Below are 23,351 nucleotides of genomic sequence, written 5' to 3'. Positions count from 1 at the left end.
TTTAAATATACAGAGGTATAACAGAAATCCCTGGTATATATATGGCTAATACGCCGCAGTGTCTGACATCATATATACCACACTTACAAGACGGGTATCAGACTCTACAAGATACATATAATACACTATGTAATCACCATGGAACAACAGATTAGTTACTACTGCTAATTTGTTTGTGGGGGACAATTGCATGTTATCCCAGTTTTGGGGTTTGTTTCTGGGTTGTTTTTTTTTTTGTTTTTTTTTTGTTTTTTTTTAATCATTTTCTGCAGTTTTATTACATTAGTTTCAGAAATTATTCCTTTGTTAAGGATTCAAGGTGAACCACCCTCCCAGTGCACATGTGAATCTTGTTGAACAGTCACCTCTAGGGCGGTAGAGAGTGCGTTGAGATACAGGTTATCAATAGTCTCCTGCTGTGAATCTCTTCTTTTGAATATCACTGCAGTGTTCTCATGCTTACTGTTGATATTTTGGTGCTTTGAAGCAGTCCAGTTGTCAGCTTCAGTAAAGCAAGTATTGTTGATAGCTGCAGGGGACCCAATGTAGACATTTATTTATCAATAATTCAAATATATACAGCAGAATGTTTGCTGCTGTAATCATCTTAGGTTGCATCCTTATTACAGAGGCTAAATACTACAAAACCAGTACTTGTGTCCAATAAAGAATCAAAGGCATTTTTATAGACTGGAATCTTCCAATCAGCCTGTGAAAATTTAGTATCTGGCCTTAGCTGGATTTTCAAGAGTTTGACAGAAACAGAAAAATAACCCCTCCAATCTTCAGGAAACAACCAAATACCCAATACTCAAAAAGTTCAAGCCAAATATTCCAAATAAACTAGAAAGAATTACAAGAAACTTTATTTCTCAAAGATTTTAATAATTTATAGCAGTAAAAAAGTAACAATACACATCACCCGGAAGCACTATGAGTTTCACTCCCTGATGTTTGTGCAGAGCAAGGTATCTGTAGACCTAAGCAAAATCAGGAATATTCATAAGGCACAGGCAGTACCTAAACTAGAGTTCATTCTTCACATAGTCATTGAAAATAAAAGGCTACTTTGTCTCATCCTCTGGAGATGCGCTGAAACTTCTGTTTGTAATTGTGGCTTTGAAATGAGGAGATGGCACAATATGAAGATAACCTTGATTTTAATTTTTTAATGTAATAAGTAAAAATAATAAAAGAAAACGTGAGGATGGTGGGAAGAAGGAAGTTTCCACAAACACAGATCAATCTACTCATGTCACCTAAACCTGATGCCTATAAAAAGGGAAAGCTTTGCTGAGATTCACACAGACTATAGCAGTTATGAACAAACACCATAAGCACCATGAATGTGTTCTTGTGGTGCAAATAGCAGTGAAAATACAATTGGAGTGAAAATAAAGTTTTATTATCTCACAACATCGTATCTGCTTTGTGAGTGTAAGTGCAGCATATTGGTTTTTCTAATCTTTGCAAACAAGCAACTCAACTGAGTTACAAGATACTTCATTTTAAAAATAAATACAATTGTCACCTTAATTAAAATCTTAAGCTGTCTAAAGCATTTCTATTCTACCAATGCTAAGTAATTGAAAAGCTATAATAAATAGGCTTCATTCATTTTTAAACTTATAACAAATGCCCATAAGGCACCAAATACTAGAACTTCTTATCATGACTTTTTAATTAGTTTTGTTAAAATGAAGACTTTCAAAGCATATTGCATCTCTACCTCACCTGTGGAGACAAATGCCAAGAAATATCTATGACCTTTACTTCTTACCCAAAATAATAAATAATGGCCATGAATTCCAGGGTAGACAGTCTCTTTTTGCAGGGGTTACAACCTGGTCATCACTGACTGTATTACAGGAAATGGAAACCTATCAACTAGAACTAATGTAGGACAGTGAATTCCCTTTTCTGTCTTCATAAATTGATACCTGGTAAGTTCTACCTTTGAAACTCTTCTAAGATGTATGATAAGTCAAGATACAGATTATTCTAGGAAGTGAAATACAGGTAAGGGAAAGGGACTGGAGGAACAATTCCTGAGAGCTAACATCTCTTGTGCACTCAGGCATATATTTTGTCTTCCGAACTAAAACAATAATCAGTGTAACTTAAATACATAACTCTTATCCAGACTTTTCATAGTATCAAGGTTCTGAGGCCAAATTCTTTTATGTGTCACATAAGAAGAAAACACCCACACCTCTGCCAGTTCCTGGCCAAAAGCAAGGCCCTTTAAGCGTTATTTTAGCTAATGTAATAATGGTAAGAGGAACTTTGCTTTTCATCTAGTAGACAAGGCATTGAAATAGCCCGTGGAAATGTAAAATTTTGTCCCTCGTGTTCGGGTCCTGAAGGAGACACCATTGCATTTCATCAGGACGTAAGTCGTGTTACTGATCCACGTTTGTATTCTGGATTGGACAACACTCAGATCCTGAGTGGGTTCTGAGGTGTGGAGAAGTGGAGAAGCAAAGTAACACTGGTGTGCTTGTCTGAAATTGGAATGCTAGGGGAAAAAAAAAAAACAAAAACAAAAAAACCAAACAAACAAAACCAAACAACAACAACAAAAAAGTAGCTAAAATAATCTAAGCGAAATTAGCTCCATGATTAAGTGGAAGTTCAGTAGGAACGTGAACAGAACCTGCTTTCCTCAACTGTGCTTGCATCATACTTCAGGTGCCCGAACTTTTGTGGGCTTCATACATGAACTTCTGCTCTGCTAAATATGACATAGTTGATACCATAACAATTTTGAAGACAATGATCGTTTCCATTTGGCAAGATCTTTCAAAGGCTCAGGGTAAAACTTCACTGAGAGATTAGCATTACAAGGAATCCTCATAGCTTTTAAGGACAGAATAACAAATTGTCTTTTTCAATTTATACTATGGGAGAATTGGTTCATTCTTTTTAATAAAATTCAAGTATAATTTTTTTTTTTCAAGCGAAACTAAGAAAATATGTGAACAATTTCTTTACAGATCAGGAGACAGTGTAAGAAATAATACAAAATTCTTTTAGAAACAAAAATTAAGAGTGTGGAATGCAAGCCCTTACTCTGTTATCTTCACCATAAAATAATCTTCTGCTGAAATTTAACTGATGCCAAATGAAAACCAAATGTTTTACAAAGGTTACTTGGCAATATATTCCAGAGATTGCCATTGTTTTATGATGATGTATATAAACCAGAATTTAGGGCACAGTGAGATGGAGTGAATATACTTTCCACAAATCTAGTAGACTCTAAAGTTCTTAAAGGGAAAAGACTATTAAAGTTAAATAAAGACTATAAGCATTTGCTTTTCAAAATGCTGTTAAATTAAAAGCTTTTCAGTAACTCTGTTAATATAAAAAACTCTGGACACATTACTTGCTCTTCAGTGCTCTCAGTCACATTAACCTATTACAATTTTAGTTTATAGTTTGAAACAGAATTATATTAGATGAACTTTAATTAATGTTTTATTAATACTTAAAAGGCAATTTTAGACATAAGGAGGTTGACATTAGTCACATACAGTTATTCTAAAGTCAGCTACAGTGTAAGTCCGTAATTGCTGAAAACCTGTTATTTTTTTTTTAAAACAAAACCAATAAATTCCACAAATGGAAAGACCCCCTCCCAAAACTAAAATCCCCCTTTGAAAATATAAGGATTTAAGTTTATAATTGTATGTAGGTAGCTGTATAGGCAATTATATTTGTTTTCTTTCTGGGTCCAAATGTCTAAATTACTTACCAAACATGCTATCCACACTTACTAAAGAAAGACTACTAAATCAAGTTTAGATTTTTTTTTTTATTATTCAAAAGAAAAATTGGCTAGATATTTATTACTCTATTCTTGAGCTAAATCCAATTACTTTTACAATGTATGGCTTGTTTCAGTATTTGACAGAAAAATAAATAAAAAATAAATAAAATTCCCTCTCACATCTCAAATCATGAATGACATTAATACCAATTCCATTCCAGAGTAAATACATTTGATTAGCACAATGACTTAAAGGAATGATTTGTTTCACAAGATGCAGTAAATCTTCCATTTATTCAAATATTGGTAATCACTCTAGCTGAATTGCATAAAGAGCATGGAAATTAGAGGAAAGATAAACAAATGCAAATTGGTTATCACAAGGCAAATGCGCTATAATGAATTCTCTATCCTAGGTAAGCAGCATCATCCCCAGCAGCCTTCTTTGTTCTTAAACCAGTGCATATATATACATAGATGCTTAAGACTGACTTAAAGTCAAAACATTTACGGAACTGATGTTTAAGCTTCCCCTGTGTGGCTGTAAGAGACCCCGTAGTACACAAATCAATACACACTTCTTATTTCTTGAACGTGGTGTTAGGATTTCCCCCACACTCACTTTCATGAGGGTCAGAGCGCTTTAACAACCACCTGCACCCTGCAGCCCAGTGACTTTTTAGGCTTTTCTCTCCCTTGCAGGGTGGAAACAGAAGTCTGTTACAGAAGCAGCAGAAGACAGTAAAAGGCAAGTAGGATTGCTTCCACACGGGGTGCGCACATGCTCCCCTTGACATAGATAACAATAGCTGAGGGAGTGGCAATGGGACTGAGTGCCATATGAACGGATTACCCAGCACAGTCCGAGAGCCTGGTTGCCCAAAGGCTGACAGCCCTAGAGAAGAAGATGCTGGCGACTGCTAGATTGAATGGCAAGCAGGGGATTACCAAGGGTTTTTGGAAAAAAAGGAAGCAAGCTTGAAAAGAAGTATAAAAACACCATGGCAGTTTGAGAATGCCAATCACCCCAATGTCAGTAAGATCTCTGCCTAGGGCTGGCAGAGTATCCTCACCACCCGGGGCTGCAGGGAGCACAGGCAGTCAGGGCACTGGCGGTGTAGGTAGCAACGCAGGACCCACACCTCGGGTGTGCAGCCATCAGCATCTCATCAGCAGGAGGGCTGATATGGGTGCAGGCAAAGCCAGAGCACGCAGGCAACTATGTGAGCGTGTGCCATTCACATTTCTTGGGATTAGTTATAAAAAGCTGTTTCAGAATTTAGGTTTTATGTATGTCTAGCATTGTGGTTTATCTTCCGTATTTTTGGTATTGATCCCAAATATACAGTTCGTTGTTTGTTGGTTAATTATGTATCAGTAATAAATCAATAAACCACTTGGAAACAGATTTGATTTAAACCACCAGGACTTGAGCGGCTTTTCTCTCCAACATTGTTATAGATAGACTTCACGCTCAAAGCATATGTCTTTGAACGAGCTCTCTAAACATATGGCTCTCTAAACATCCAGGAGCCAGAAAATGGGAACACATTTCATACCCAAATGTTAAGCAGAAGCTTTCAAGAGTGGACAGAATTATGGTAAGAGAATGAAGGTTGTAGAAATCAGGATATTTCAGTAGAAGTGGCAAAGATAACTATGTGTCAGTAGATATGGATGGGTCAGAAGGTCACTACAGTCTTGACCACATAGATACAGTCTCTTAAAGCAGATGAAGGTTCTAACTGTTGAACAAGGTTCAGATTAGGCCAGATGATTGAGACATGTCAATTGGGAGTAACTATTCTTTGAAGAAAAGCCAAATGATGAGAAAATGCTCTTATAATAATTGTGAAGTTCTGTTTTGCTAAGCGTAAGGATGTAATTTCCTTAGCACTTCATAATAGAAGAGTTAGAGGATAATGATCAAATGTATAATACAAGCAGCACATACTCTGAAGAATACTGTTTCACACTAAACACTGGTTGTATTTATTAAGGTTTACAGAGTTACAACACAAAATCCTGTTATCATTCTGTGTATAACCCATTTTGCAAAACCTTAACAAGATGACTTCTGTAACATGAAACTGTAGAGTGTTGCCAAATGAAGTTTAACACGTAATACATGGGCCAATTCATCCCAACTATCCCAGGTTCCTTTTATTGACAGACACCCTGAGGATGATTTAGATGTTGGCTGAACTGAATTATGTTCCACTGATTACAAACAGAGACTCAGCAATGAAGCTCTGAGCCAATGTGCCTTAGGCCTGCTGTAGAGTGTATGGAAAAAGAGTGATTTATTTTTTTTTAGTTCATCTTTTTAAGAATTAGTATTTTGGACTGGCTTTTACGAACTGGCTTTTACAAATGACAAGTTCTGTCTAAGCAAAGTTAAAGATAAATAAAGAAATCATGCTCTCTAATTCATGCATGCGTTTCTAACTTCGTACAACTGGAATTGAAAAAATACACACTCATTTGTAAAAAGTGTATTTTAAATACATCCAACTTAAATGTATATGTTATCAGCTAAATAGACACCACTGCATATGCATCTGTTAATTCAGCTGCTAAGATCGGCACAGTGGCATTTATTTTAATGTGTAAATTCTATATTCTCATTTAACTGAACATTCATTTGTCTGGAAGACTGAATTTATGTGGGCACTAATTTGTTATGGAAAATGAATGCACTATGCAAGAAAAACACACATTTCTTCTTCATCAGCTCAATTATTTTTAAACTTAGCAACATGACTGATTACTTATGTATGACAATTACCACATTTTTAAATAGGGATATTTCATAGTTACTTATATGGAGGTCTTAAGAATTATTAAGATTTTGTTTTATCATGAAAATCAATTTTTAAAAAAAAGAAATTACATTGATAGTTTTCATACAAGCATAAAAGTATTAAAGAAAAGCATTTGGGTTTAAAATTGAGTAATTTTTCATCCCCAGTTGAATTATTATTTTCCTATGTTCGCAAAACAGTCTCCTGTGCAAACTATGATCTACTTACTGGAGTTTTAATAATGCTGATGACTTGGTAGAGGATCAGTAGGATAATGATATATGTTCATTTTCCTTTCTACAAAAGGGAAAATAAAAGTGGAGTAATAAACCCAACATTTAAAACTTGCATTCTTCTGCTGCTCAGTTATATATTCCATAGGAAAAGCAAAGCAGAAGTGGAAATTCAAACCTTGTTCCTAATAATCCAATCTAATTCTTATGTTTCCTCTATCATCTACATAGTTATTTAATCAGCAGTTACACTACCACCATCTATGCTCTGGATTTTGCTTAACTGTTAAAAACAGAGCAGCAGACAATGTTGGCCCCCTGGAGTTGTTCAGCTACCACATCTGTCTCACAAGGCTTTTATTTTTAAGTTGATGTAATTTTATGCAATTAATATTTTTGGTTGTCCTGTTTCTCTTTGGTTTTTTGTGCTTTGGTCCCCACACCATCCTAGTGAGTTTAAAGGTAGCAATGTGTGGCATGCCTTCTATTTGTTGAATGGCTTGAGAGGCACAGCTGTCCATCTTTTTTGACTTTACATATTGTTTATACGGGGTCATTTATTTCCCTATGGACATGATGTTGTCAGTCATTCTACGAGTTCTGTTGGGTTTTTCTTCAGAGAATGAATTCTTTATTTATCAACTGATAATTCTTTAATCAGATGCCCTTCTTAGGGTTTTCCGCCTTCTATTTCCTACTCCACTCCCAAATCCTAAAATGTATTTTATCTATGAAGGGGAAATTCTAATTGTAACAGCTTATCAGAGGTAACTTCTGACTGAGGAATGATCTGGCATGGCCCAGCTACAAGAAGGGTTAATTGTCTGGAAGCAGGAATGCCAGACAGAAGGAATCCTTGCAAGGGAGTGAAGTCTCCCTTGGTGATGAGATAAGAAACAGCCTCAGTACTGTCTTGTAGCCATCCTGGAGTGGGTGTGCTCAGGGCCTAAGATCAGGGATCACGTTTGGGCAGCAGTGCTGGGCAGGGGGGTGGACCCATGGGTGGCCTGAGGTGGCGCTCTCGGGTTTGGTGCTGGGTAGATAAGGGATCTGATTGTGACACATCTTTGCAGTAGGACTCTGTCCAATGCATTGCTCAATATTTTACTTTTTTTTTTTATATATTTAAGCACAAACCTGTGCTCAATTTGCCATGAGGGATACCATAAAAATTCCCTAAGAGCTACCAAACTTATAAGGGACTGTAGAGTCTTAATGGGTTTTTTTTGGTTTGTTTGTTTGTTTTCTTTTGGTGTTTTGGTTATTTTTGTTTTGTTTTGTTTGTTTGTTTGTTTGTGGGTTTTTTTAGTCTATTTAAGAAACACAAGAAGGTCTATACTGCACCTTCTAATTCCATGGTACTTCAGGTAACTCACATTTTCTGACTTTCCATTAATCCATATCTCGACTCAGTTCCTGTACTATTAAGTTTGCATTAATTTGTGGGTTTTTTTAGTGAAAGTTAATATGCTCACTCCAAATTCCCTGTAGTATCAATAGATACTTTGTCTTTGATAAGAAGGTATATATAGCATTTTTATAGGAGCCTACTTCCCAGACATACTACATGCTGTTCTTCAAATTTCTATGAAATTCATGAACTTATGCAACCCTTGGCACTACTGGAACCCTTGCTATCAAGTACAGTTGAATTTGAACTAGGTTTTTAGTTGATTGTCTCACAGACTTTCTACTTTCAAGGTATTTTATAATACAAAAACTAGTGATTCAAATTTTTTAGCTATATTGCCTGTTGTTCTACCTTTCTTTTAATTCCAACAAATTGGATCAAAGTTTCTGTTTACACAAATAGTCATGTAATTAGCTGGTAAAATACTTAAGGTTCTTCATAAGCATTTTATCAGATAGGTCATTGAACTGGGATAGTTAGGTCTATTGATTTATCAAATTAAAGAGAAGAGAGAAAGTGAAATATTGTGGTTTGTAACTACACTGTAATGAGAAAAGCAGAGTGCTACTTTACTTTATTACAATCTCTTGAGTTCCTTCTCAGCAATAGCTCTGGATCCCAGTGAACAATATTACTCATGGGACATATCAAACTGATTTTCGTATAACCATCTATGTTAGATGGGACTTCAACCTGCAGAAGCCAGTGGAAACATGTTCCTGACTTCCTGAATGACAGACAATAGCTTTTGTACTTCTACAGTTTCTGTACAGGGATTATTGTCCTCATCAAGGACCTAAATTCCTTTCCAGCCTCTGCCCAAAGTTAGCTTTTTTTTTTTTTAATGACTTACAGAAGAAAAGAGATTTTTAATGAAAAAAAAAAAAATACAAATTGTTGCATTTATCTCAATAAATACTATGAATTACTTTTCACCAAGTCTGAGAACTAAGCAATTCCTGCCTAGGGTAAAAACGTAATGTTCAGTGCCAGGCAAGCTGAGACAAATAAATAGCTCTGAATGTTCTCTACCCCAAATATTAACATAGCTTTCATTTTTAAAGTATTGAAGGCAACAGTCATATCTTTTTCCTAAGCTATGGATAGTAGGACAGGAATCTATTTGAAAATTCTCATTACAAAAATAGTTAAGAACTATGGATCAATATATATATAAACCTGAAAAGATTTCTTTAAGTACATGTAAATTATCCAAAACACATTTAATATAAAAAAGACGAGCAATTACTGATTTTATAAATGATCTTGGATAGAAATACATATAAATTATTGAGTGATGGGACGAGTACAGCTACATCAGAATAGTGCAGATACAAGTGAAATGCTCAGAGGGTAGCCTTGAAACTGAACTCAGAGACTATGTACTGGTTTGTGTGGCAAATTTTATCTTTACTACAAGCTCTAGAATAACTATCAGCAAAAATGAGGATTTGCCTAAAGAAGATTGAGCTATATCTACCACATTAATACATTTAGCAACTCCTTCCCAGCAGGATGCTATCTCTACAGGGAAGTAGGCAAGGAAGTCTGGAGGATAAGAATGTATTTTCCCACTGGACTGCAGTCTAGTTATTCAGGCTACTGATTCAGAAAGTGAGATGTCCCCCCACCTTTCTCTTCCTAAATTTGAAAATAAAAATATTTCTTTCTCTTTAAAGAAATAAAACAATTCTTTCACTCCGATTCACTACAGAAAACTAAAGGAAGTTTTCTCTGAAGTGAGTTTTGCCAAGGAACTGCTGATACTTGAAGTATCATTGTTTCCCTTCTACTTATAGTTAGGTTTCCTGAAACTTTATACATTTGCAGAAAACAAGGTTTAAATAAGGGCTTCAGTTCAAACTAACTAACTTGGAGGGAAGGATTTTCAGTATCTAATTCTGGAAATTAAATTTTGCTGCATGAAACATCTCAAGCACTAACTAGTATTACTGTTATGAAATTTAGATGCTGTATTTTACTTGCTAGAAATAGTAATTTACTTAAATTTATTTTTATATTGCCTAGTCCTCATAAACAATTCAATATAAATGCTATAAAAGATTCCTTGCACTTTAAATAAGTTAACATATCACTTTTATTCACTTATTGTATTAAAAAATGTTATGCTGATTTATTTTTTTTTTTTCTTTTCCACTCATGAAAGAGCTTTCTTGAAGGACAGTGGCTTTGACAGTCTGGAAAAAATGGGGATAGAATTTCTGTCAAAATCCTTGCTTTACAGCATTCAAGAATACCTTTTTCTCTACCACATGCAGCTGCACAAAAACTTTCTTGAAACCCAGAACATATTCAGCCCACCAGATAAAATTTCTATCAAGACTATTCTTTAATACATGTGCCTCCTCCTACATTGTACTATTTAGTAAGAAATCAGTTGTTTCTTTCACCAGTAATGTTGAGACCTTGTGGTCATAATGATATTATTCATCTACCTAGGTGTTAACGTAGGTGTTAACGTAAAATCACATAATTATATTGGATTATTCTGAATGATAACTGGTTTATTTGTTTTTTCTTAAATGAATGTAGACTCCAAATTTCAATTGCCATTTACAAATAAATAAATCACTAAACCTAATGCCTGGACTGGGATGATATTAAAATGACTATTCAATTAAAATATGCTTGAGACAACAGGATTAAAATTAAATTTTACTTTCAGTGTTTCAATAACTTAAATCCCAGATTTTCTAGTAATATGTTAGGAAAGCCCCTCTTTCATTATAAATTAAGAATTTATTGAAAAGATTTTGGAGCAAAAGAACAGAAACACTGAAAAAGCTACATTTAACCTCTCTTCTGCTACAATAAAAAGTGAACTACAACTTTCAGCTGTTAAATCACAAAGACTACGCACTATTTTTTTTTTAACAAAAAAGAGGCAGTCCATGCTTTTAATGTTTCTTAAAAAATAAAAAGAAACACCCAGAAAAACTGCCAAAATTAGTGCAGTCACTTATTTACAAGATCTGTTCACTCTAAGTCTTGTGTCTCATATAGATGCACTTTTCTCCCTTTCTGGCTAGAAGGAAATCTGATAGAAATCACCCTATAAATATTTCCCTTTCTCAGATATTTGCACTACGATGATACACATTTTTCTTCTGTATGTACATCCTTTTCCCTCTTGCCCCTAGAAGGAGTAGCAGCGAGCAGCACACACATATATTTTTGTATTGAAAGCAGGAAAGCACAATGCTACCATGTGCAGTGATCAAACAGGAGATAAAGCCATGAACTAACAGGAAGAGCTATGCAACAAATATATATGTTTATATATTATATATATATATATATATATACACATATATATATATACACACACTAATAGCTAGATATAATAAGATACAAAAGGGACAAACCCAAAATATATCTAAACTTAGGAGTGTAAAAGGGAAAAAAAAAAAAAAAACAACAACCAACCTGGGAGTGATGTGTAAAACTGTCTTCCTTTTCCCAAATCACTCACAGCATGTTAATATCTACCAGTTTCTTAGGGAGTTCTTCAGTTCACTGTTGTAAAGTTGCTGCTCTGATGACTGCCATGTTCTTGGTCTGCAGACAAGGCTGGTTTTCTGGGAAAGCAGAGGTGTGCATGAGCACCTGGTGTCAATCAGCGTGATAGGAGCAGCCCCATCTAGCTATTCATTTCGGAACAGAAACTGGGACAGTTCCCACCCGTTTTAAAACAAGTAAACAGGGATGTCTTTCACATCAGTTGAAAGTTGTTCTTTCTTTTTGCTTTCTTTTGAATGGAGAATGTGATGTTTACAAGAAGCTGTAGCTGTGCAAGTAGTACCAAAGGAAGTAACTGAAGAATTCCCCTACAAAATCAAATTAAATCATTGTGGTTCTTATTTCATCTCTTATCTCCTTATGGTGTTTCTGAATTCAGGATTTTTTAATAGGAGTTATCTAAGATACTCTTTTTAAAGAAATTTTGCAACCCCTTTGGTTGCATGTGTCTGAATGCCAAATTCTGCTTTTGGTACATCAGCAAGAGTCTGTTTCATGCTACTGTAAAATTCATTTGTACAGTTGATCTCAAATCAGAAAAAAAAAATCCAGTTAAATCATGTTTCTGTATCTTGTCTTATGAAGATAAAGAATGTCTTACTTCCCACTTCTCTGAGAATTTCCATATCTAGAATACTGTATCTGGCTTTGGGCTACTTGGTAGGAGAAAAGCAGCGACCAGCTGAAGGGAGTACAATGGAGGCCACCAACAGAGTGGGGGTTGGAGCACTTGCTCCATGAGAAGAGTCTGGGGAGCTGGACTTGTTCAGCCTGGAGCAGAGATGGCTTTGTGGGGAAATAACAGCAGCCCCAGTGCCTATGGGGACATCACTGAGGAGACAGAGCCAGGCACTTCACAGCAGCACAAGCTGGGAAGATGAGAGACAAATATAATAAACTGAAATGTGAGAGGTTCAGCCTGAATATAAGGAGAAGCTTTTTCATCATAAAAGGCAGTGGCACAGGCTGAGTCTGTACAGTTTCCATCCTTGGATGATTTCAGACCCAAGTGGAAGAAGACCTAAGCAGCCTGGTCTGACCTCAGAGCAGACCTGCCGTGAGCAGGAGATTGGACTAGACACTGCCCGAGGTCCTTTTTCTGTCTGAACACTACGGTTTTATGAACTTTGCTTTTTATACAGAGCTACTTAATTTTACCAGATTTGGCAGTTACCTATTTTATTTCATGTGATAGAAAATCCAGGCAAACATCAGTTACAAAAAGGGATGTTACAGCTGCACAATCAATAAATCTGAAGTCTAACTTTCAAAAAGCCCCCACACAATCCCATAAAAAGACATGAAAACCAAGGTAAGAGCCAATTATGTGTGACTGTCAAATTCATTAACATTAACTAACAAGACTGTTGACTTCTAAAATTGCTTGTGTCAGGTGGCAATGACAAACTTGATAAGACAGTACTTGAAAAATGTCATTAAATATTCTGCAGCTCATTTCTATCAGTACCGAATATTAGATTAAGACAATAACAATGCTCACATGAATTTGAAAGAATTAATTACAAAACTTCCTTAGAAACCCCACTGCATATGTGATTAAAAGGATGAAAATAGCTTTCATTCTGAGGTCTTTAAATAGGAAAAATAAACCTCCTATAACAAATCAATACCAATAATTAGTATTATGGCAACAAATGATATCAAGCCTTGGTTCTTCTCATGCTGTCAAAGTAGAATTATTTCTTCCCCCTAAACTGCTGATAAAGGAGTTATGCTGAATATTAGGGACGTTTAATGCTTATTTTCAGAGTGTCTCTGTTATACTACTTACTGTTTTAATTTTTGTGTGAGGCTATGGATTTTCAACTATTTTCTTAAAAACATTGTAAAACCCAGAAATATATCCTATTTGTCAAGACCTCTTCTCTAGTTTACAGTCCAGAAAAGTAATCTTTTAAGAAAGTGTTTTATTTTGCTATTCGTAGCCTAAAACTCTTTCAAAAAATATCCATGTTAAGTCATGTGGATATTTGCAAGACTTGAGAAATGAATGCGGATTCAGGTTTGAAAACCTGAGACAGAATCAAAGTGTGTTGACAGCCTCTTTATCTCTCCTTCTAGTCATGTAAAAGGCAGCACAGTGTAAGTCTCTTTATGGCATTTTAGCTTTTGGTTTGGGTTGGTGGTTTTTTTTTTGTTTTTTTTTGTTTTGTTTTGTTTTGTTTTGTTTTTTTTTTCAAGTCTAGGGGGATAAAACAAAACAACAATTATAAACATATGTTTGACAAATACTTCTGAAAATCTGAAATGTATATGAACATAATGCAAAACCAGAGACACATATTCTGATATGTTGTTATTCTGAAATGAAAGAACTGTATAAACTTTATAATGAAAATCCTGCATAAGACTTATGCTCTCTCAATGGCTTTTTATTATCAGCTTCGGTCCATCAGTTTTTCTGTACTGAAAAAAATAATGAAAAATATGGGCATCTTCCAAAGCTACCTCTATCTCATGGATTTCTACAGCTGGCTACCAAGCAAATATCTCGATTCTATATAAAATGGTAATAGTTATATAACATCTGAAAAGACGTGGTCAGTGAGCTGTCTTAGAGATTCAGATGGTTTGTTGCTTTGAATATTTGCATTCCCTACTCATGAAGTACATATGGCCATCAATGTAAGACTTTCATCTGCTTCCTCTAACCCCATCATGAATTTTATAATTTTTAGCAAACATTGGAGCCTGCTTGGACCTTAATGGTATGATAGGCTTGACCCATTGATGCTTTCCTGAAAAGCATGGTGACTCCCCAAAATCAGACAAGAAGTGGGGGTGAGGCCTTACCCCACTTAGCTTTGCAAAAGTAGCTAATCATTCGTCACTGGCAAGAGGCATCTCAAAGGAGTGGCTCTGCATGCAGTTCATTTCTGTTCACACTGGGATTTCTGATGCTGTAGTAATGCAGGAATCTTCCCTGCTTCAAAAATTAAAGCGTGCTTTGTGACTTAGTCAGATAGCAAAGACAATCTGATAGCAAGCTGCCACAGAAAGTGGAGGTCTTGCTGCCTTGAAATTTCTCTCACATCTAGTACACTGGTTTAGCCACAAAACAAAACAAAACAAAACAAAACAAAACAAAACAAAACAAAACAAAACAAAACAAAACAAAGCAAAACCTTTTCCAATGGATCAGCCCCTTTTGAACTAACTATAACCTGCAGATCTGCTACATGGAAGAGAGGGTAGCAAAGGAGAGAACTGAACCACAGTTTTTGCAGCTATTTATCATTGGTTGGGCTTCATTGTAATTTCAGACTGAGCCTAAGTAATTTAGGATTAAATCTTTAGATCACATTAAGATGTATGAAAAATGGTTTGTTGTAGGAAGAGAGCTATATAGAAGATATGAAACCTGAATACATGCAATTACTTAAAATAGTATTTCTGTTTTCCCCATTCTGCTATAACAGAAGGCAGTGAATGACTATTAATATGTTGCACATTAGATTCTCATTAGACTGTAGTGAACTGTAAACATATATATAACAATTTAATCTATCAAGTTATGTACTCAGTATTAATGAAAATGATACTTCAGGACCCTAGTCTAATAGGACTTCAGACATTAATCTGAATTAAAGACTTTCAAAAAGTTTTTATATTAACATCATCTTTATTTAATTTTAACCTTTGTAAACCTATGAAGCAGCAAAATATAAGAGTTCATCACAAAATTAAAATTAAGCAATTTGGTGTAACAAAGTTGAAGTCTTACAGTAAATGGATTCAAGGTCTAAACCTCTACTCTTAGTAGGAAAGAGGGGAATGACTATAGCCATTTCAGGCCTTGAAAACACGAATCTTCGACAAATACAAGCATGCCCATTGGCAACAAGATATTAGGCATATACGCCCAAAACCTTTTAAACCTTGCTTGTAAAATTACTGTAATGCAATCAACCCTTCTACCTGGGATAACTCTCATGGTTCCCCAGCCTATGGTGCTTTCCCCCACCTTGAGAAGGAAGTTGCTGCTCAGGTGGGATGATTCAGCTGCTAGCAAAGCAGCTGCTGAACTGCCACGCTTTACATCCACCAGGCAAAATTGTAATGTAATACTGACATTTGAGACCTTTGTGTGTGCAACAGACTCCAAAAGAAACCATTTCTGGTTAGAGCAATTACATCTCAAATAGAACTGATAGAATTTTCCACCTCTAGTATTTCTATAATCAAAGGCAAGTTACGCAGGTGACTTACATGCTCAATGCAAACTTGACCATCAGTCCTAAGTTAGAAAACAAAGGCTTACACATGGAAAGCCTAACTGAAATCATTGGTTTATAGTAAGTAACCTTTGTTAATATTCTCAACATGATTTTTGCATTGATATGGAACAGGTATGATGTATCTGGCATTTCTATAGGAACTTAAATGTAGTTTAAAAAAACCCCAGTAGATTTTATTTCAAATCTTTTTACAGCACCCAAGATTAGGAATCAGTCTGAATAAGCAGTAAACATTTACAATTTTAGAACCCTCTAGCTCTTCAAAATTAAGTAGAAGTAATATGCAAGAACAAGTTATCTCAAAAGCAGAACTCCCAGATTATTTTGTTCTGATTGGAATGGAGAAACACTGAATATTCAGGTAGCCAGTGGGTAGATTTCTATACATTTATTTAATTAAACTCATTAATTAAATACAGGCTCATTTTTTCATGGCAAAAATTACATGGTGTATCTGATATCAAGTTTACTGGTTCTCAGAAATTATGTTAAATCTAGAGATATAAACAATTAGAGTAAAAGGATCAATGTCTGAGACTGAATGCCACTATATGCACAGATGGTGAGACTTTTTCCTTTACACTTTTCTAAGCTCATGCACCCCCAAACCAATTACAATTCCCAGGATAAAGCTACATTCATAACCTTCAGAACCACAGATATTTCTCTTTTAGCAAGAAGAGTTAATGTGGATACCTTTAGCTGGTTATATGCTGAATAAACAACCTTGTTAGATTAGGGGAATTTAGATTGGAATGTGAACTGGCAGAAGGCCAGATTCTGAAAGGAAAATTCAAAACCAGCTGCAGCAGAGAAGCAAACCAGATCTAAAATATCAATTTTCAGAATAATCGAATCATTACTTAACATATGAAGTGCTCAATAATACAATATAATATTTTACTTGCCCTTAATACATTATAATAATCATAGAGGTGAATTTGGTAAACAGGTTTTTTCACCCATAGTTTTCAGTGAGCAGAATTTCTGGCAGCTATCCAAACAGGTCACCATGAACAGGATAATGTGGCAATCTGTTATCATTAGCTCTGTTGGAAAGGTTCTGAAGACACTAGAGAGAATTAAATGACCTGGAAAACTTAGTCTATGGAAAAGTCTATTGTACTCATCTCCGTTATTTCCACCTCTATGCATCACTGGAACAGTGGAACAACATGATTTGCAGTGGTGACAAAGATAAAGGTCATTTTTCTGTTTTTCTTTTATCCAGCATGAGCCATTTAAGGATTGTTAAATTCCATACATACAGAAAATGACTAATTCTTGTCAGGTCCTTCCACTCTCTCAGTCTGTTAGCCTCTGAAATCTTCACATTAAGAAGACAATGCGGAGCTCTATTTTTGAAAATCACTGCTAGTATTGTCCCTTCCCTTCACTGTTACAACTGTCAGAATTTCAGATCATCTAAAATAACGATATACAAATCCCCTATACAGCCCATTTTAGCAACTGCTTTTCCTAACTGTTGCAATATTTTTCCAGAAAAATTTGAAAGAAAGAGCTGTACTAAAAAGATGAATCAAATGTAATCACTATGTCAAGGTCCATATAGTAAAGATAGATACTATAAAAAGACTGACATAGCTTACTCAAAAATATGCATGAGAGAGACTTATTTTGTTTACGCAAGCTTTGCCGCTGTTGGTCTACATTTATCTGAGTGATTAACTTAAAATGAAGATCAGACTTTGACATGCACCAGGTATTCTGATTTAACAGTTATGTATGTAAGCTTTATTCCAGGGAAATCCAACCAAAAATAAGTGAACAGAAACAGGGGAATTAGTAGAATCTGAGGGAAAAACCTGTCGATCTTTTACATTTTGGGAAAGAAGGAATGAAATTATTCCTGGATTTCAGAGCTGAGAAAAATTTCAAAAGACTGTAGTCAGGGGAGCTGAGTGTTTTCCCTAAATCTGCTTTATTTCACACTGTACTTACTGAGGGGTTGAGGGCATGGAGTACCAAAGAGGGCAGATTCTTCACCAGTAAATAAATAAGCAGCTCTTGCTTAGGCAAAAAAATTGTGCCAAATCATCTTACTTCATTATAGAAGTGGAACAAAATACAGTGTGATTTGTGTTTCACTGAAGTTTGTAATTTTTTACATAGGAATTTCTATAAGTGATCACTTTAACATTTATTAGGAATGAACCACATGGATTTAAGAAACAGACACAAAACTCAGTTCTGCTCTGTTGCAACAGAGGATAAAGTTAACGTCATGCACAAAGGCTGGCAAGTCAGAAGTTGTTTCTGCCACCTGGTACCATAGTTTTATGTAGAAATAATATCTACATAAATGATCCTGGTATATTTGTCAAAATGGGACTATCAAAAGCCTTCAATCTAAAGACTGACAGAATTCTGACATACAGTATACACAATTATTCAGCCTATAAATAGTTATTATTTTGAGAAACAGAAAACCATTGGAAGTTAAATTCTCAATATTATGGCTTGAGTTTATCTTTGTTGTTCTTTTCCAAGATAAAGAGTGATTTTTCATTTTTAGCTTGGGAAAAATCCTCTTCATTTTTCTCTCCCCCTAACAGCTCTTGCTCCTAAAGACATTAAAGACACATCTTTGATGCCAGAATGTCTGCTTTGCATGCACTCATAGCTGCAATGCTCTTTTTTGTATAAAGAATATCCTTCACTTCTGCTAGTCTAATAAGTCTTGTGCAGAGAAAACAAGTTAAAATTCACCTACCAATCTTTTCTATGCTTTTAGCGGTTGCAATACAGTCAAGAGCAGGAAAATGAGCTAAATTGTTATATTTAAAACGCCGCTGAATCTACTCATATCGAGTTCACCAGTTCTAATTCAGTTATGCCTGTTTGGAGGTCACTGTTTCATTTATTACAATGGCTTTCTATTTTTCTGATATGATTCTCGATTACTTGGGTAGGCAGGTAAAACATCTGACATCCAACAATGAACTATGTCCTTCCAAATATGTCTGCACAGTCACACATTACATTTTAGCAAGCTCTTTATGTTCACCTATTAATAAACCATAGTATGAGGTTGAGAATAAAGACTCAACTCACACATTAATTAGAGGTGTTCTGAACGACACGATCATAAGTCATTCAGCTATTAAATGATAAAGCACACCAGTTAGCAGATAACTGCAGACGTTTACTCCATCTTACTTCCATCTGTGGCTGTATTCATGATAAATTTAAAGTGAATAACTATCACTCATCTGGATAATGAGTATCAGATTCAAATCACTCATACCTACACCTGCTACATCACAGTGGTTTGGATCACAACAGGCTCTTAATGAGCACACCACTTTTCACATTAACCTGCTTCATTAATACAGATTTGTATTTATTCAAATATTCCAAAAAACCTGCACTGAGTTACACAAACCACTTAATATTAGTTGGGAACAAACTCCGGCTGTCTAATAGGGGGCATTATCCTTGACCTTTAGGTTTGCCTTCACAAGAACTTGTTTGTGATCTCAGATTCTTGTAACAAACCCACCATATTCTAGAACTAGACTGAGCCACATTGAAATACCTATGAGGTTAGAAGTACAACAAAAACTTTGTGTCTAAATTCTTGTCTAGAGTTTTCCTGAACTGATCATGATTATTTTTTAAAAGCTATTCAGTGCATTCAGGTTAAGAGTATACTGCAGTGATTATTTTAAAACATTTACAAGGGGCAGTAAACACTTTCAAGACAGAACTTTATACACACCCATTGTGAGAAACATAACAATATTATCCAGAAAACTGGATTTCTTTTTGGAATCTATGTTCCATTTATAAGGTTATTCAGGGTACTGGCAGGAGCTTCTGTGTCTGATTTTATTTATAAACTAATAAATGCAAGCAATAAAGCTCATAAACATATTCCAAAAGCAGTGTAGTTTAAATATCCACTACCTCAACTCTGCTATTTGCTACACAGAAGTTGTCCTTCAAAACAGAAATGATCTCCAGGGAGCGGGTCTTGTATGAGTGAAAACCAATGATGCTCAGGAGCTGAATTTAGATGTATTTTAGGAGTCCTTTTTGATAATTGCGGGGGGAAAGAAAAGTTACATAAATGTGTATACATGTATGTATTGGAATCCTTAGATCACTCAGACCTTGTATGTGAAGATCTGTTCATTCGACTCTCAAGTTTCTTTCCTTGTATGTTGCACAACATCGACTTGCTGCCTGTATCAATTAAATCTGAGATACCTGTCTTGTTTCAGAATGGATGCAGGATTCAAAAGTGCTTTGCTTTATTCTGGTAGGGAAAAAAAAATGCTATTTCTTACAACAGGAAAAACAGAAACAGAAATGAAGGGTTTTTTCTTATCTGCTACACTGTGAAGAAATGATAGTAGTGAGAAGAATGGAAAAGTTACAGGCTTATATTATTAGCTTTTTATGTTTATGTATACGCACCTATAATAGAGGAATATAAAATAATTTCTGTTGTTTGAATTTAAACCACCTCATGAGCATTTTTCTAAAGATGCTTTCTCATATTATTTTTTTTAAAGTGATCTTTTCCAGATAGCATGCGATCACAACTTTGTTGATTACTTCACTTTCAAATTACTCCTTTGAAATTATGCTAGAGGAATGCATCACCACTTAGCTTATTATCCTAAAAAAAACCCCAGCATAAGACTTCCTTAAAAATAATTATTGTTTGAACTATCCAATAATTAAGTTAAACTGAGAACAACAGAGAAATCACAACACTTTTAGTAAATTTGACCAATTGTCAGCATCCTCAATTAGAAAACTAAAAAAACCTCCAACCCCAAACAAAAACCCCACCACTGTTGTGATGTTATGTGAGTTTTTGGGTTAATTAACTTTCATGTGAAGGCTGAAAACCACTTTTTTTCCTGCAGAAATCTTTAACTAAACAGTTATATAATCATAAAGCCTTTTTTTTTTCTTTCTCTTTTTTTCCCCCCAGTTTTTCTTGTACCTTACTTTAGTTATGTTCTCAGTTGCTTCTTCCCTTGACTTTCACAATACTTTATCCTGACTAAAGGACTCACAAGAATGCCTTCCTGTTTCAAATTGCTCTCTCCTTAAGCTATTTTCCTGGGAACCAGTCAGCAGTTGGGAAATAAGTCTATTAAATAATTTTGGGTCTAGTCAAAACTAAACAAATCAATAAATAAAAGCCAATTAACTGTCCTAGTCAGACCTGTCTATGTCATTGCCAGGAAACATATTAGATGTCTGAAGTTCTACCAAAGGCACTGTGGTAGAACTAACTACCAATTTCATAGCTAATGCACTTGAGAATTATGAACAATCTTTCCTCACTGTATTGCCTTGAAGTTTGAATTGAAAAATTTACCTAGACCTTGCCTTTGGAAAGGGACTGAATTCAGGGACTGGAGAGTAGTTTTGACTTACATTGCATATTAAAAAAAATAGATCAGTACAAGGGATAAATTCTGATGCTGTTCTCATTAACTTTTTGTAGACCAGCCTAGTGGATAAGAATTTACCTCAGTGATATTACAGCTCAGTCCTGTACTGCTTGAATGATTTAAAGCTACATCTGCAATTCAGCAACCATTTGTAAGATAGAGGAAGGCAAACAGCTCACCCTTTTCTTAGAGATGGTTCACCTTATAGAAAATAGTGAAATTTTATAAAGATTATGAAGAGAAAGATTACAGAAAACGAGTGATGAAGCCACCATATGGGAAGAGACAGAATTAGATCTGACTTCCCCGTTTCCTTATAGTATTTGTATGGTTTCTAATTATTAATTATAACAATCTATATGAGTAAGTATGGATGTAAGTAAGCCTACAAATACACTCTTCTCCTGGTCTAGTTGTTACCCAAATCACAAAGTGATAAAAATTCATGATCTAATAAACTTTTAAAATGGCACACCTTTGGCACCTTTTTCAAGGAGTGGCATCCCTCTCTCCTGTATTTTCAGCACCTGTTTTCTAGCAACCATTTAGAGACACATCCTGAAAGGGGTGAACCATTACTCACCTTTGAGAGGAACACCTTCAGCTCCCACCTCCGACAGAAGCACTTCCACACAACCTCTATTTATTTCCTTTGACTAAAATATGATCTTCTCCAGTCAGCACCTGGATATTGGAGACCTCAGCCATGAAGCATCTCATCTACCTAAAAGGTAGAAAGAGCACTAGATACCTCTCTGAATAGAATGGATTCTGTAGCCCAGTGAACAAGTTATTGACACTACTATTAACATGCCATGATCTTTGTACTAACTTTGCAACGTCTCAAGACTGGGGCTTGCCAGATTTACTTTTAACTTGTTTTATCTAGCTAAATTTTGTTGTAGCTGGTAGAGCTGTAACAGCAATTTTTGAAGTGATCAGGTTATTAAGTCCATTTTATTTTCCTTCTATAGAACAGTTTTCATATATGTAGTAGTAATAAGTAGTTGTTCTTCATATAATCTAATATTTATGACTCTAAGATGACATAGCACAGAGGAATATAGCCACAGTAGGAGAGAAGAGACCTTGATAATGGGGATGCAGGATGCAGTGTAGAGAGGGGCAGGCACAGAGTGACAAGAGGACAGGTGGACGATGGAGACCCAGTGGCTATAAACAACATACTAATGGTCAGCTAAGGAGGTGCAGACCTGGCAAAATCAGTTTTACGGGCAACATAAAGAACAATGAACATATACCTAACATATGTAAATTGTTACATAAATAGTAAATCCAGACAAAGCATGCACTTGAAAACCAGTGAACAAATCGCAAATTGTGAGCATGCTGGCAAACATAAAAATGTCCTGTGTAAGTCCTAGATGAGGACGAATAATGAGTCCTTCAGACATCCAGAGTCCTTCAGCCAACTAGCTGTACCCTCTGCCCAGACTGAAGACAACCTTTGGATCCAGAAGGTATTGGAAAATCAAACTTAACACCATAAAAGTGCTAAATGTCAAGAGTGTGTGTATGGAAATTTCCATTTCTTCTGCAATAGTATTTTTTTTAATTATTATTTTATATTTCTTTCTTTTTTCTATAATATTAACTGAACTAATAAGAATTCTTTAATTAGACAGTTAAGATTTACATTATGTTAACAATAAATTATTGAATTTATACATAAGGTGTGTTTCTTTTTTGGCCATAAAAATATCTTATGCATAAAAATTCTGCTTCCTTGCAGTACCTTGTCAAACTACTTCCTAGATGTTATTAAACTGATCAATCATTTGCCTCCAGGATTTACCGCTACGCCTGGGAAAGGAAGACATTGTCCTTAAGAATCATGGCACCCTGTGGCATTTCATTCACATACATTTATTGG

At 35.3% G+C, this 23,351-nt stretch overlaps 1 protein-coding gene across 10 annotated transcripts in view; it reads right to left on the bottom strand.

The window, feature by feature from the left end:
- The window catches only part of CNTN5 (contactin 5), a 673,480-nt gene that overhangs the window by 467,929 nt on the left and 182,200 nt on the right, over nucleotides 1-23,351 (bottom strand). The window contains exon 2 of one of the 10 annotated variants that reach the window (XM_026847687.1): nucleotides 11,668-11,819. The exons of 7 other annotated variants lie outside the window; for them this stretch is intronic. The gene's annotated coding sequence lies outside the window, so the exon portion shown is untranslated. Of the gene's footprint in view, nucleotides 1-11,667; nucleotides 11,820-21,005; nucleotides 21,060-23,351 lie in introns of those variants that run through there. 2 more of the 10 variants (XM_026847714.1, XM_026847738.1) reach the window with 2 other exon arrangements.

The sequence above is a fragment of the Athene cunicularia genome (genome assembly GCF_003259725.1).
Source record: "Athene cunicularia isolate RWA chromosome 1 unlocalized genomic scaffold, athCun1 chr1_part1, whole genome shotgun sequence".
In the NCBI taxonomy this organism is placed as follows: domain Eukaryota; kingdom Metazoa; phylum Chordata; class Aves; order Strigiformes; family Strigidae; genus Athene; species Athene cunicularia.
This window is presented reverse-complemented; position numbering and strand designations above follow the sequence as displayed.